This window comes from Microcaecilia unicolor, chromosome 10 (assembly GCF_901765095.1).
Source record: "Microcaecilia unicolor chromosome 10, aMicUni1.1, whole genome shotgun sequence".
NCBI lineage: Eukaryota > Metazoa > Chordata > Amphibia > Gymnophiona > Siphonopidae > Microcaecilia > Microcaecilia unicolor.
In genome coordinates this window covers 50,851,757-50,864,640 of record NC_044040.1, presented here as the reverse complement: position 1 = coordinate 50,864,640, position 12,884 = coordinate 50,851,757, and the positions used below count along the sequence as shown (strand labels likewise).

The 12,884-nt window shown below is 41.4% G+C and overlaps 1 protein-coding gene across 1 annotated transcript in view; it reads right to left on the bottom strand.

Annotated features, from left to right (window-relative positions):
* Positions 1–12,884, bottom strand: part of GRM8 (glutamate metabotropic receptor 8) — a 731,609-nt gene that overhangs the window by 449,759 nt on the left and 268,966 nt on the right. The window lies entirely within an intron of this gene.

Below are 12,884 nucleotides of genomic sequence, written 5' to 3'. Positions count from 1 at the left end.
AGAAAATTGCACATGAGGTCAGGAGATGGTTAAATATTATCTCAGCTAGGGTAGGAGTGGATAAAAATTAGTCACCTCTAGTTCCCTTAACAGATGAGGTTTTCCTATGGCAGTTTCATTCAACAGACAGTACTAGAAAATACTACTTGGGAACATGAGATCTTGTCGAACATCCAATTGCATACATACTTCTCAAAGGAATCACAATTTTAATTGCAAGTGGCTAAAAGCAAAATTGATTGCTTTAATCAATATTAGTTCATGTTTCCCTGAAGAGATTTTTAGATTGATTTTATTGTTTTATATGATACCCATTACCATTTAAGGTCCAACCTAGTAGAGCATTTCTCACTGTCTGTACTTGGCAAAACACATAACTGATCATGATCTTTAATTTCCTTGTAAATCCTAAATAAGGACAAAATACTCTAGTAACATAAACGAATCAGAGTTTCTATCAGAATTAAAACAGTTTTAGCAGATCATTGGTTTATTGTAAGCAAAAAGTACTGAGTATAATTAATAGTACTAATAGAAATTTTTAAGTACATAGGACTGGATTCATTAAATGGTACCCAAATTTGGTTGCCAGAAACAAATTGGCATAGAGTGCTTTTCTATGAAGAGCATTCGAGCCCATTCCCATATCCAAATTTGGGCACTGATATTTACATCAGCTGAAATCCAAACACCAGCACCCAACTCTTGGCTTTTGAACGCAGGAATGGCAGTATTCTATAACTCCATATGCAAAAATGCCCCTACCATCCCCTGGCCATGCCCCTTTTCAGTTGCACACTAGGGATTTACGCATGCAGGGTTATAGAATAGCACATAGAAAGATGTGTGCGTAAAATCTAATTAATGTGAATTAACTGCAATAATTGATTGTTGGTATCAATGTATTGCCAATTAATGGCTTGTTAGCTAATTAATTTGTGCATGCATCTTCAATCTGCAAACATATTTTGGCCCCATATATAAAATCCGGGGGATACTGTAGTACAAATAACAGTTGCTCTAATTTAATATTCTAGTTATTAATACTTTTGATTAGGTATAAGCTTTACTGGTCTGGTGTACTATCCAGCTTATTTTCGAAACAGAAAGATGCCCATATTTCGACCCAAATCGGGAGATGGGCGCCTTTCTCCCCTGGGCGTCCAAATCAATATAATCGAAAGCCGATTTTGGGCGACTCTGACTGCAATCTGTCGCAGGAACAGACAAAGTTGACGGGGGCGTGTCGGAGGCATGGTGAAGGCGGGACTGGGGCGTGTTTATCGACCGAGGAGAGATGGGCGCACTCAGCCGATAATGGAAAAAAGAAGGGCGCCAGAAGTGAGAATTTGGGTCACTTTTTCTGGACCCTTTTTTTTCAAGAACAAGTCCCCAAAAAGTGCCCCAACTGCCCAGATGACCACTGGAGGGAATCGGGGATGACCTCCCCTGACTTTCCCAGTAGTCACTAACCCCCTCCCACCAAAAAAAAGAACTTTAAAAACTTTTTTTTTTAGCCTGTATGCCAGCCTCAAATGTCCAGCTCCATCACAGCAGTATGCAGGTCCCTGGAGCGGTTGTTAGTTGTGGGTGCAGTGGACTTCAGGCAGGTGGACCCAGGCCCATCCCCCCTACCTGTTACACTTGTGCTGGTAAATGGGAGCGCTCCAAACCGCCCCCAAAACCCACTGTACCCACATCTAGGTGCCCCCCTTCAGCCATAAGTGCTATGGTAATGGTGTAGAGTTGTGGGCAGTGGGTTTTGGGGGGGGGATTTGGGGGGCTCAGCACCCAAGGGAAGGGAGCTATGGACTTGGGAGGTATTTTAATTTTTTTTTATTGCTACAAGTGCCCCCTAGGGTGCCCGGTTGGTGTCCTGGCATCTGAGGGGGACCAGTGCACTACGAATTCTGGCCCCTCCCACGACCAAATGCCTTGGATTTGTTCGTTTTTGAGCTGGGCGCCTTCGGTTTCCATTATCGCTGAAAACCGATACTGCCCAGCTCAAATCCGCCCAAATCCAATGCATTTGCCTGGCACAAACCGTATTATCAAAACAAAAGATGGACGCCCATCTTTTTCGAAAATACAGTCTGGCCCGCCCCTTCACATACCCGTCCTCGGAGATAGACGCCCATGGAGATGGGCGTTCGCATTCGATTATGCCCCTCCACATCTACTGTTGTCCAATACACATACATTGTTGGCAGACTGAAACAAATTATGCAAGACAACTCCTAAATTCTCTTCAGAATTTTCAGTGGTTTTAACTACAAAGAACAAAGATGGATCGCTCCTGATGGACTGAACCTGGAGATTGATTGGAGCTCCTCACTGTTATCTCATATCGCTGTTATCTCAAATCTCAAAAAAATACCTTTTCCAAAGGTAGATAACTTTGTTTGCAGTCATAAACAACGGGACTGAAGCCGTTGTTTATGACTGCAAACGAAGTTAAGTTATCTACCTTTCTAAATGTTTTTTTTTTCAGATTTGAGATATGAGATACCAGTTTACGACTGGATGTGAACTTGTTTTAAAGTTTATAAAAAGTTTATAAAAAATATTCAAAAAATGAAAATAATTAATAATAAAACAGCAAAGTAAATTTGATTTAAAAGTCATTATAGACCAGTGAAGAGGCAAGGTGGGCTAAGAGTTGTTCTGGCTCTTATGAAATGAGTCGCCGCTGAGGTCTATGACTTTTTATGAGAAAAATGTATCTCCATATAAAGATTGAAATTAAAGCTTTAAGATGCTGTGTTTTTCTGGGACAATTTGTTGCATATTTAGCCCCCGTCGTTAAGTGAAAAATTCTTATGTGTGCCCTTTAAAGTTGACTATAGAATACTAGCATAAACCGGTATGATGTAACTGCAGTAGCCTAAATGCAGAGGGTGCACCTAACTTACAGTATTCTTTAAGTGGCACAGGTAAGTGCAGCACTACCCATGCCCCCCTATGCTCCATCCATTTGAATGCCACATATGTGCGTCATTACAGAACAGAGTTTAACTGTTTCACTGCCACTTACACAGATAAGTGTACACATACCCGTGATCTTGTGGGTATTCTGTACATTCACATGCACAAGAGGTGCTGAAATGTGGGTGCCCAGTGATTGAATTACTGTATATCCAAATTGACATTTTTATATGACGATAGCTAGCAAATGATACCTAGATCCTTACTTATATGGGGTAATTTTATAGCAAATTGCTTATATGAGAAGTCCTAAAATATATGCCTATTTTAAAAGAGCAACATAGGTACCCATGTGCCTAGTTGTTTGACAGGTCTGGGCTGTCAAAAGCCCAGACCTGTCAAACAGCAGAAGAGGTTTGACAGGTCCGGGATTTTCTCTCGGACCTGTCAAACCTAAGCCCCCTACTCCAAAACACAAAAAACCTGGGACCACTAGCTTCCCCCCCCCCCCCCCCACACACATCAAACAAAAACTCCCTGGTAGTCCAGTGGGACCACTATGTAGCTGGTCCATTCTCCCCCTCCCTCCCTCCGTCCCTCTGCCGGCCTACCTCTCCGTAGTAGAACTAGTAAGTGGAGGAGGGAAAGACTAGCACTCCCTCTCTCCTCTCCAGGCGCCTTCCCAAAATGATGGTGTCCCACCCTGCCCAGTGCATCCTGGAATGCACTAGGTGGGGCTTATTCCCTATATGGAAGTTAAGCCCCACTCAGAACATCCCAGGATGCACCAGGCATTGCTGGATGCCGCCATTTTGGGAAGGTGGCTGGAAGGGAGGAAGGGAGTGCTAGTCCCTCCCTCCTTCACTTACTACTACTAAGGAGAGGTAGGCCACTTGGGGGAAAGGAGAGACAGCAGGCTAGATAGACAGCAGTCCCACTAGACCACCAGGGTGTTTTTTTGTTCGATGTGAGGAGGCCGGGAGGGAAGAAGCTAGCGGTCCCACTGGACCACCAGGGTTTTTGTGTTTTGGGGGTGGGGGCCTGGAGATCCACCGGACCTCCAGGTCTTGAGTTCGGGGGGCAGGGTGGGCTTAGGTTTGACAGGTCGGGGAGAGTTGCATGGACAATTTGAATGAACCCTCTGAGAGTGAAAAAATTGATATGACAGATAAGTTCTGTACAAGCAAGAAGTGGTTATGATCTTGAAAATGATAATGGACCAGAATCTTTGAATAATAAGGTGGATGTTTTTGTGGATGATTAATGTCGAGATTATTGTTTTTCCCAGAGTTCCAGGTATGACTCCTAAAGGTTTCCTCAGAAATATTTCCTTAATTATTACTTTGAAAGGAGTGAAGCCTGTGAAAACTGGGATTGCTTTAATCAGTGGAATTTGAATTAGAGACTTGAGTATATGTATCGTTAAATAATTTCTGGTTTTTAAAAGAGAGAGAATGTAATCAGATGTATTATTTCTAACTAAAACCTGGACAATAAGTATGTTCTCGATGAAATGAATTGACTATACGCCGTATTTGGTCTTGAGGAAGCCAACCAGATGATCAATGTGGAATAATATATTAGATGAGTAATATCTGGGGATAATCAGGTTAATACCATGTTTTCCTTTTTCTGTTTACTGTTTAATTGATCTCCTTGTCTTATTTCACTCTCCCTATTTTTCTTCACTTTGTGGTCTAAGAAAGAGAAAGATTGTATATAATCCATATATCTAGTTGGGATTGTTTTATTCTTATATTGTATTAATGTGCAATCATCTCTGTATTACTGTTTGCAAGTGACCCTTGTAAAATGAAAAATTATAAATAAATGATTTAAATAAAAAAATAAAATAAAATCTCTTAAGTGGGTCTCCTTCATTCCTCCCTTGCTGGCAAACCCTAACACCAGCTCTGAGCTGGCATAGGGTTTGCAGCGGTAGCAGCACCCTTGTTTGGTGTGCTGCCCGCAGATCATGAGGGAAGAATGTGAGAGACCCTTGTTTGTATGCATTTGCATGCAATTAGCGTTCAGAGCCGGCAAGTGCGTTTTTACACACACTAGCTGGCTCTGATCATCGGGCGGCAGCAAACGCGGGTACTAGTATGGCACTATTGGTCTCTAACACCTGCGTTTGCTTCTGATCATCAGCCCCTTAGTGAGCAATTGAAAAGAGGTATGGGCAGATCAGAGGTGCTCACTAAAGATGCATTCAGTGTTATACAATTCAAGGGTTCTGTACTTAACTTACATGCCAGAATTTACACCAGGTTTCAATTGGTGTAAACCATAATACCCAAAGTTGGGCATGGATCCTGATGGTAAATGTTATTCTATAAATGACACGCAACTCGGAACACCATTTATAGTATAGCGTTCAGTGTACACTTTTCTTTTGGCACCCAAGTTAGGTCAAAATGCCACTTAAAAATCTGACCACCTACAAGTGTGCATGCATTAGCAAGAATGGGAGTGTTTTTACATAACTCATGTGTATGCATGTGCAGACATGGATTGTGAATGGAGAGCAGGTAGAATTAGGATTTACTCATATTAATTTACAAGCAAATATTTACACCCATTCCTGAAGAGATGTAAATCTGTAACTTCATTTTAACCATGATTTCTGCAGCTTTTATGTGGCAATTTTAAGATGTTTAGACCCAAAAGATGTGCCCATGTTGTCCTCCCTACAAAGATAACCTATTATAAAACTACTCTGTATGTAAGTATATAGGTGTATAGGTTCGATTGTCACTGCAGCTCCTTGAGACCCTGGGCAAATCACTTAACCCTCCACTGCCCAGGTACAAAAACTTAGATTGTGAGCCCTCTAGAGACAGAGAAATTATCTGCATATATTCTCCCTAATTCTATAGAAGTCACCAAAAATTGTGTGTGCAAATTTGGGCATGCGCCGAATTTACGCATGCAATTTAATTCAATAATGAGCTAAGTAGACCAATTGGCTTTTTAACAAGCAATTATTGGTCCAAATTAGATTTAATTGGCATTTACATATATAAGTTTAGGCGTGGGATCTGCACCTAAAATTTACTCGTGATCTGAAAAGGGAGGAACAGAAATGGGAGGGGCATGGGCAGAATGGAGTAATTCTTACAATTAACACGCATTGTTATAGAATAACAAGGATACATGTCTAATTTAGATGTGTACATTTACACCATTTTTCAGTTTGTACAAGTCGGTGTGTCTAGAGTTAGGTGCGATTCCCGGACATAAGCGCTATTCTAAAAACCATGCCTAACTTTAAGTGCAGCTTATAGAATAGCACTTTTTTCGGCACATATTTTTTGGATGCCATATATAGAATCTAGCCCATTGTGTACAGTGCTGCGTATGTCTAGTAGCGCTATAGAAATGATTAGTAGTAGTAGTAAATCTTTCTAATCTAGAAAGTTGGCGGGCATATTGATAAAGAGGTGAAACTGCTAAAATGATGTTGGTTCTCCTAGATGATCAGTGGATTTGTCATACCAAGCGACAGAAAACTGTACAATATTAAATTCTTCAAGTACAATTACCTGCAATTTTCTGTAACTAAACTGTTAATATTTCCTAAGCGATGTGACACATTTTAGCAGTCAGTACTGTGTAGAAATAAATGCTTTTCATTTCAGAATGCAGAGTGTAACAAATCCCTGTTAAATTGCTGGAAACCACACATTTTATATTGCCTATATGAAGAGAATCAAACCCAAAGCAGGGAAATAAATGGAAAAACTAAAAAAAAATGACCACGAAAAGAATCAAAACTCATAAAAATGAAATTGGGTAGCCAATACAATATGAGGTGACAACAAAGCTCAAACAGCCCTATTCATATTAAACAACCAGATGAGAGATTTTTAGGTCAAGAAGAAAGAGAAACTTTCTTGTTATCTTTGTTAACTTTGTTAAAAGATATCTATATAGCATTTCCAGGGAAGAACCAAGTTTGATTTGTGGCTCAGGACTTCTTCTCCCTGGGATAACCTGGGATAAGGATGCTGAGAAAGAAGCATTCACAGACCTTGAGGGAAAGTGATAATCATCATACCATGAGAATGCCTACTGACCAATTTTACAGCCCATGATTGCAGGTCTAGAGGAGGAGCTTTGATGCATGGCATATGATGCCCTAAAGTGGCTGTGCCACATGAACTTTATCTTACCACAACACCACTTTGTATTTGTTCACACCGGAGTCTGCAAACGCCTCTCCGGTACTATGCAAGCCACATTGAGCCTACAAATAGGTTGGAAAATGTGGGATACAAATGTAACAAATAAATAAATAGTGGAACGTTAAAATAACGTACGCATGAAGATCACAATAGCAGTATGATGCAGTGAAAATCTTACTTTGCAGCCAAGGGGTCAAGTGCAGTTGAGACATATAGACAGATAAGATGGTTAGGACAACGTCATCAGGATAAATAGATGAGTGGCTAAATTGACGACAAATTATATGCACAGTTAAATAAGCTATGTGGAACTGGTCTTAGTTACAAGAAGTGTGGCAATTAGGGTAGAATTAACCCTGTGGTAGACTCTGGGCAAACAAACATATTGGTTTACCCCCTCCCTCACACACACACATTAACACACTCACAAACTTTGCAATAGGCATTTTAGAACTCCCAAAAATGGGATCCTGCATGGTTCTGATTGCAGAGAAAAACCAACAGAGGAGAAAGCAGAAGGTAAGCAGCATTGTTCACTGTCTAGTCCTGCCAAATGAGCTAGAAGTCCAAAGAAGCAAGAGGAAACTACCAGGTTAAATACACACACATGTACATAAACACACATACAAATGTATACACACATACATACTGCAGCTCCTTGTGACTCTGAGCAAGTCACTTAACCCTCCGTTGCCCCAGGAACAAAATAAGTACCTGTATATAATATGTAAACTGCTTTGACTGTAACCACAGAAAGGCAGTATATCAATTCCACATACACACACAAATATATACACTCATGTACATCCAAATACATACACACACACACACACACACACACACATTTCTACTCAGGGATGTGTTCAAGAAAAAATGTGGCAGCTGGTAATAAATACGGTCTATAAACACGTTAATTTAAATCTTCTCAAAGGTAACACTGATTTGGAAAAGAAATGAAGCTTTAGAAGACTCTGAAGTGTAGAAACTTAAGAGCAGTTAACTTTCTTGGGGTTGAGGGTATTTCACCATTTGAGCTCTTTATGAAGTATAATGGTTGAGTCTTTACAGATCCCTGAAGAGGATTTTATTTCTATTTTAAAATGAGTATTTTCTTCCAGAAAAGTTCAGGATCTAATTACCCTTTGGCGCTGTGTGTTTCTGACTTTACTACTTTCTTTGATGAGCTTTTTCTTATTGGAGCCCAGTGGGGTCTGGCTATAGAAACTTTCCCTGCTAAAACTTGGATCATTGTATTTGGCACTGAAAATAGAGTTATCCTGTTATATAAGTTCATGTGTTTTCAACAGGCGCACAATTCAGCTCATTTTATCCCTGCAAGTGTACAGTATATTTCAGACTCCATTGTGTGTGTTTCTGGGACTCTAATCAGCTTTCTCCTTTTTATGGAAGTAAATAAAGGCAGCTCTGGTTTTGTTTTTCATTTCTCATTTTCCTTCTTCTGGTTCGTTGGCATTGTGTATCCAAGAATGGCATTTTTTAGTTGATTTTTTTTTTTTTTACTTCCTCCATGTCTAGATTATATTTATATTCTCCTTTACTTATTTGCTTTGATTGGAATGGGAAAACAAAAATCAAATGTTTACTCTTTCAAAAGATACAAAGATTGGGGGACATGCCATGAAGTTACAAATTAGTACCCTTAAAACCTATAGGAGAAAATATGTTTCACTCAACTCAGTTAAACTCAAATTCATTGCTGAAGGATATGGTAAAGGCAGATAGCATAGCTGGAATTAAAAAATAAATTCTGAGAAGTTCCAAGAAAGAGTCAATAGATTGTTATTGAGGTAGGCCTGGGGAAAGCTACTGCTTATGCCTGGGGTAAGCAACACAGAATCTTCCTACTTGTGGTGATCCTGCCAACTAGGTGTGACCTGGATTAGCCTCTGTTGGAAACAGGATGCTGGGACAGATTGATCTTTGGTCTGACTTAGTATGGCAGTGTTTATGTTTCTACAATTTAGACACCCATTCCTTCATGCCAAGTTCAAGAAAATGCAGCAGGAAGTAACAGAAATATTCCCCATCACATTGAATGTTACAGGGCTTGATAAGTTGCCTATGTAGTTTACATTTTATGAACTCAGTTTTCACACAGCGTGCAGTCAACCTATCACTACAACAAATACCACTGATTAACAGTTTCTCTGACATTTTTATAAATGCTTATATTGAAGGATGACCCAAAGTGGTAGTACAGGCATTGGTCTTGACCCAAAAGCAAAAAATGTTTTACAAACTTCAACTTCTTCAGAACACTGCAACTAAACTACTTTATAAATGTAAAAAATTTGATCGAGCATCCCCTTTGTTACAGGGCCACCGAGAGCCAGAGCCGGGCCCGGGACAAGGCCGCCCCCGGGCCCCTCCACCCACCCCACCCGAGGTCATCGTCGCCACCGGGCCTCCCCTCCACCCCCTACCGGGCCCTGAACTAACCTTAAACGCCTCCTTCCTTTCCTTTCACCACCTTCGCGGCAAGCAGCAGCAGGGCAGACCTTTCCTTCCTTCCGTGCTCCGCCCTCGCGGACGTTACATCAGGCGAGGGCGGGACACGGAAGGAAGGAGTGGTCTGCCCTGCTGCTGCTTGCCGCGAAGGTGGTGAAAGGAAAGGAAGGAGGCGTTTAAGGTTAGTTAGTTCGGGAGCGACGGTGGGCGGGCCTGACTGCGGTAGCGCCGGGCCCCCTCTGGAGGCCCGGGCCCAGGGACTTTTGTCCCCCCCTCTCGGCGGCCCTGCTTTGTTAAGAAAGCTACACTGGCTACCGTGGATGCCTGGGTAACTGTTCAATAAACTACTTCTTTATATTTACTTGTTTTGGTATTTTAATGTGATTACTACTACTACTACTACTATTTAGCATTTCTATAGCGCTACAAGGCGTACGCAGCGCTGCACAAACATAGAAGAAAGACAGTCCCTGCTCAAAGAGCTTACAGTCTAATAGACAAAAATTAAATAAAGTAAGCAAATCAAATCAATTAATGTGAACGGGAAGGAAGAGAGGAGGGTAGGTGGAGGCGAGTGGTTACAAGTGGTTCGAGTCAAAAGCAATGTTAAAGAGGTGGGCTTTCAGTCTAGATTTAAAGGTGGCCAAGGATGGGGCAAGACGTAGGGGCTCAGGAAGTTTATTCCAGGCATAGGGTGCAGCGAGACAGAAGGCGCGAAGTCTGGAGTTGGCAGTAGTGGAGAAGGGAACAGATAAGAAGGATTTATCCATGGAGCGGAGTGCACGGGAAGGGGTGTAGGGAAGGACGAGTGTGGAGAGATACTGGGGAGCAGCAGAGTGAGTACATTTATAGGTTAGTAGAAGAAGTTTGAACAGGATGCAAAAACGGATAGGGAGCCAGTGAAGGGTCTTGAGGAGAGGGGTAGTATGAGTAAAGAGACCCTGGCGGAAGACGAGACGGGCAGCAGAGTTTTGAACCGACTGGAGAGGGGAGAGGTGACTAAGTGGGAGGCCAGCAAGAAGCAGATTGCAGTAGTCTAAACGAGAGGTGACAAGGGTGTGGATGAGGGTTTTGGTATAGAGTGCTCAGAAAGAAAGGGGCGGATTTTACGGATGTTGTAAAGAAAGAAACGACAAGTCTTGGCAATCTGCTGGATATGAGCAGAGAAGGAGAGAGAAGAGTCAAAGATGACCCCAAGGTTTCGAGCTGAGGAGACAGGGAGAATGAGAGAGCCATCAACAGAAATAGAAAACGGGGGGGAGCGGGGAGGTGTGATCTGCTTTTACTTTGTTTGTTTGAAAATGGACCAAAAAATAAAACATCCAAATCACAAAACATTTTTCCAAACAGCATTTTCAAAAGGAAAAAAATAGACTGTTTTTGTAGAAAATGGCCTTTCCTGTTCTGATTTTGGATGATGTCATATACAAAAATGCCCCTTGTGCATTTGACTTGCCCAAAGTCACAAGGAGCTGCAGTGGGAATTGAACCCATGTTGCCAGGATCAAAGCCCACTGCACTAACCATTAAGCCACTCCTCCTCTGTTCTGGATTTCTTGCACCATATTTTGGATTCACAATTCAATGCACAGTGCCTCTGAATATCCCCTCTGTCTGCCACAGCACTGTGTGGTTAGTGTAGTGTTGGGACAATCTATGGGCAGAGTCAGGGAAGAGGCACCAGCGATGCGGAAACCAGCCATAATCAGTGCTGGTACCCACATAATTACGGGAGCAGATAGAGACCGCACAAAAAAATTGTTCAATTTTTATCTGCTCAATTATACAGGTGTCTACATGGAATATCAGTATTGAATATATAAGCTTAATTCTGCTAAATCATTCAGTAGCTTAAAAACTGCTGATTGCCGTGGGCTGAACATCAGATCTAATATGTCCTACAGAATCTACATGTATAGATAGCAGCATTGTAAAGTCTATATGTACATGTATGTGCCTTTAACATATGAAAGTACTGCTATTTGAATGTGTCTACACGCTGTGCTGCCATTCTAAAATGACCTCCATTGGCCCTGCAGTGACCTAACATCCAACATATAGGAGAATAAATAGAGGACAATGCTATTAATGCAGCATGAGAGCTGAACTAATATAGAGGTTGAGGACGCTCCCCTTGTAGAACAGTGAGAGAAGTAAGGAGACTGAATATTTTATATTCCATGTCCTTAATATATGTTGAAATGATGCTGGAGAGAAGGAGATATGGACACATACCCTCCTCAGGGAGGAATAAAGATTTATTTTCAGTATGATCATATTACTTCATGGTCTGAACCAAAAACAGGAATTGACAGATTTTGAGTATCTGTGATCATTTAGCCTGTCTTGAGGTAATTTTATGAAACATTTTCCTTGGGCAAAGCACACTTTACATGTACAATATGCTGAAATAAACAGGGCTTGTGGTCTTAGGTGTTTACAAATTGTATATTTAGGTATTTATTTTTCAGCTAATTACGGGAATTTGGGGAGTCATGTGCTTATCAGTGAAACTGCTGGGTAACTTTTCTGCTAGAATCAAGTCTTTTATCTCGCCGCACCTTATGCTTGAAACAGACTTCCTGAGCCATTACATCAAGCTCCATCCCTGGCCACCTTCAAATCTGGGCTAAAGGCCTACCTGTTTGATGCTGCTTTTAAATCCTAACTTGTCACCTGCTCGTGACCTTTGTCTTGTCTTCCTCGCTTCAATAGTCCCTTTTCCCTATGTGTCCTATCTGTCTGTCCTACCCTTATCCCTTATTTGTCCTGTCTGTCTGTCCTGATTTAGATTGTAAGCTCTTTTGAGCAGGGACTGTCCTTTCTTCATGTTCAATTGTGAAGCTGCGTACGACTGGTAGCGCTATAGAAATTATTTGTAGTAGTAGTGTTTATGCCATTTTCAAACATATATTTTGTATTTATTTTTTGCACTGGGTGTGCTATTAAAGGGTCTCTTTTATCAAGCTGTGCTAGCGACTCCCATGCGGAAATGCCGACCGAGCCTATTCAAACTGAATGGGCTTTCTCGGCATTACCGCACCAGGAGCCGCTAGCACTGCTTGATGCATAAGGCCTTTAGTAACAGAAGCCCTAAGTATAAAATTGTATAAAAATATACAAATATATTTGCTAAACAGAGCATGGCTAACGTTAACACCAGCTGTTCATAAGAGTTCCCATGGGTGTTCTTTGAGTGGAAATAGGGCAGGATTGCAATGAATATGCATGTGCAGGCATAAAAAAATATGGATCCATTTACACCTTCTTTGGAGCAGATGTGAATTTGTGCACTCTTAAGGG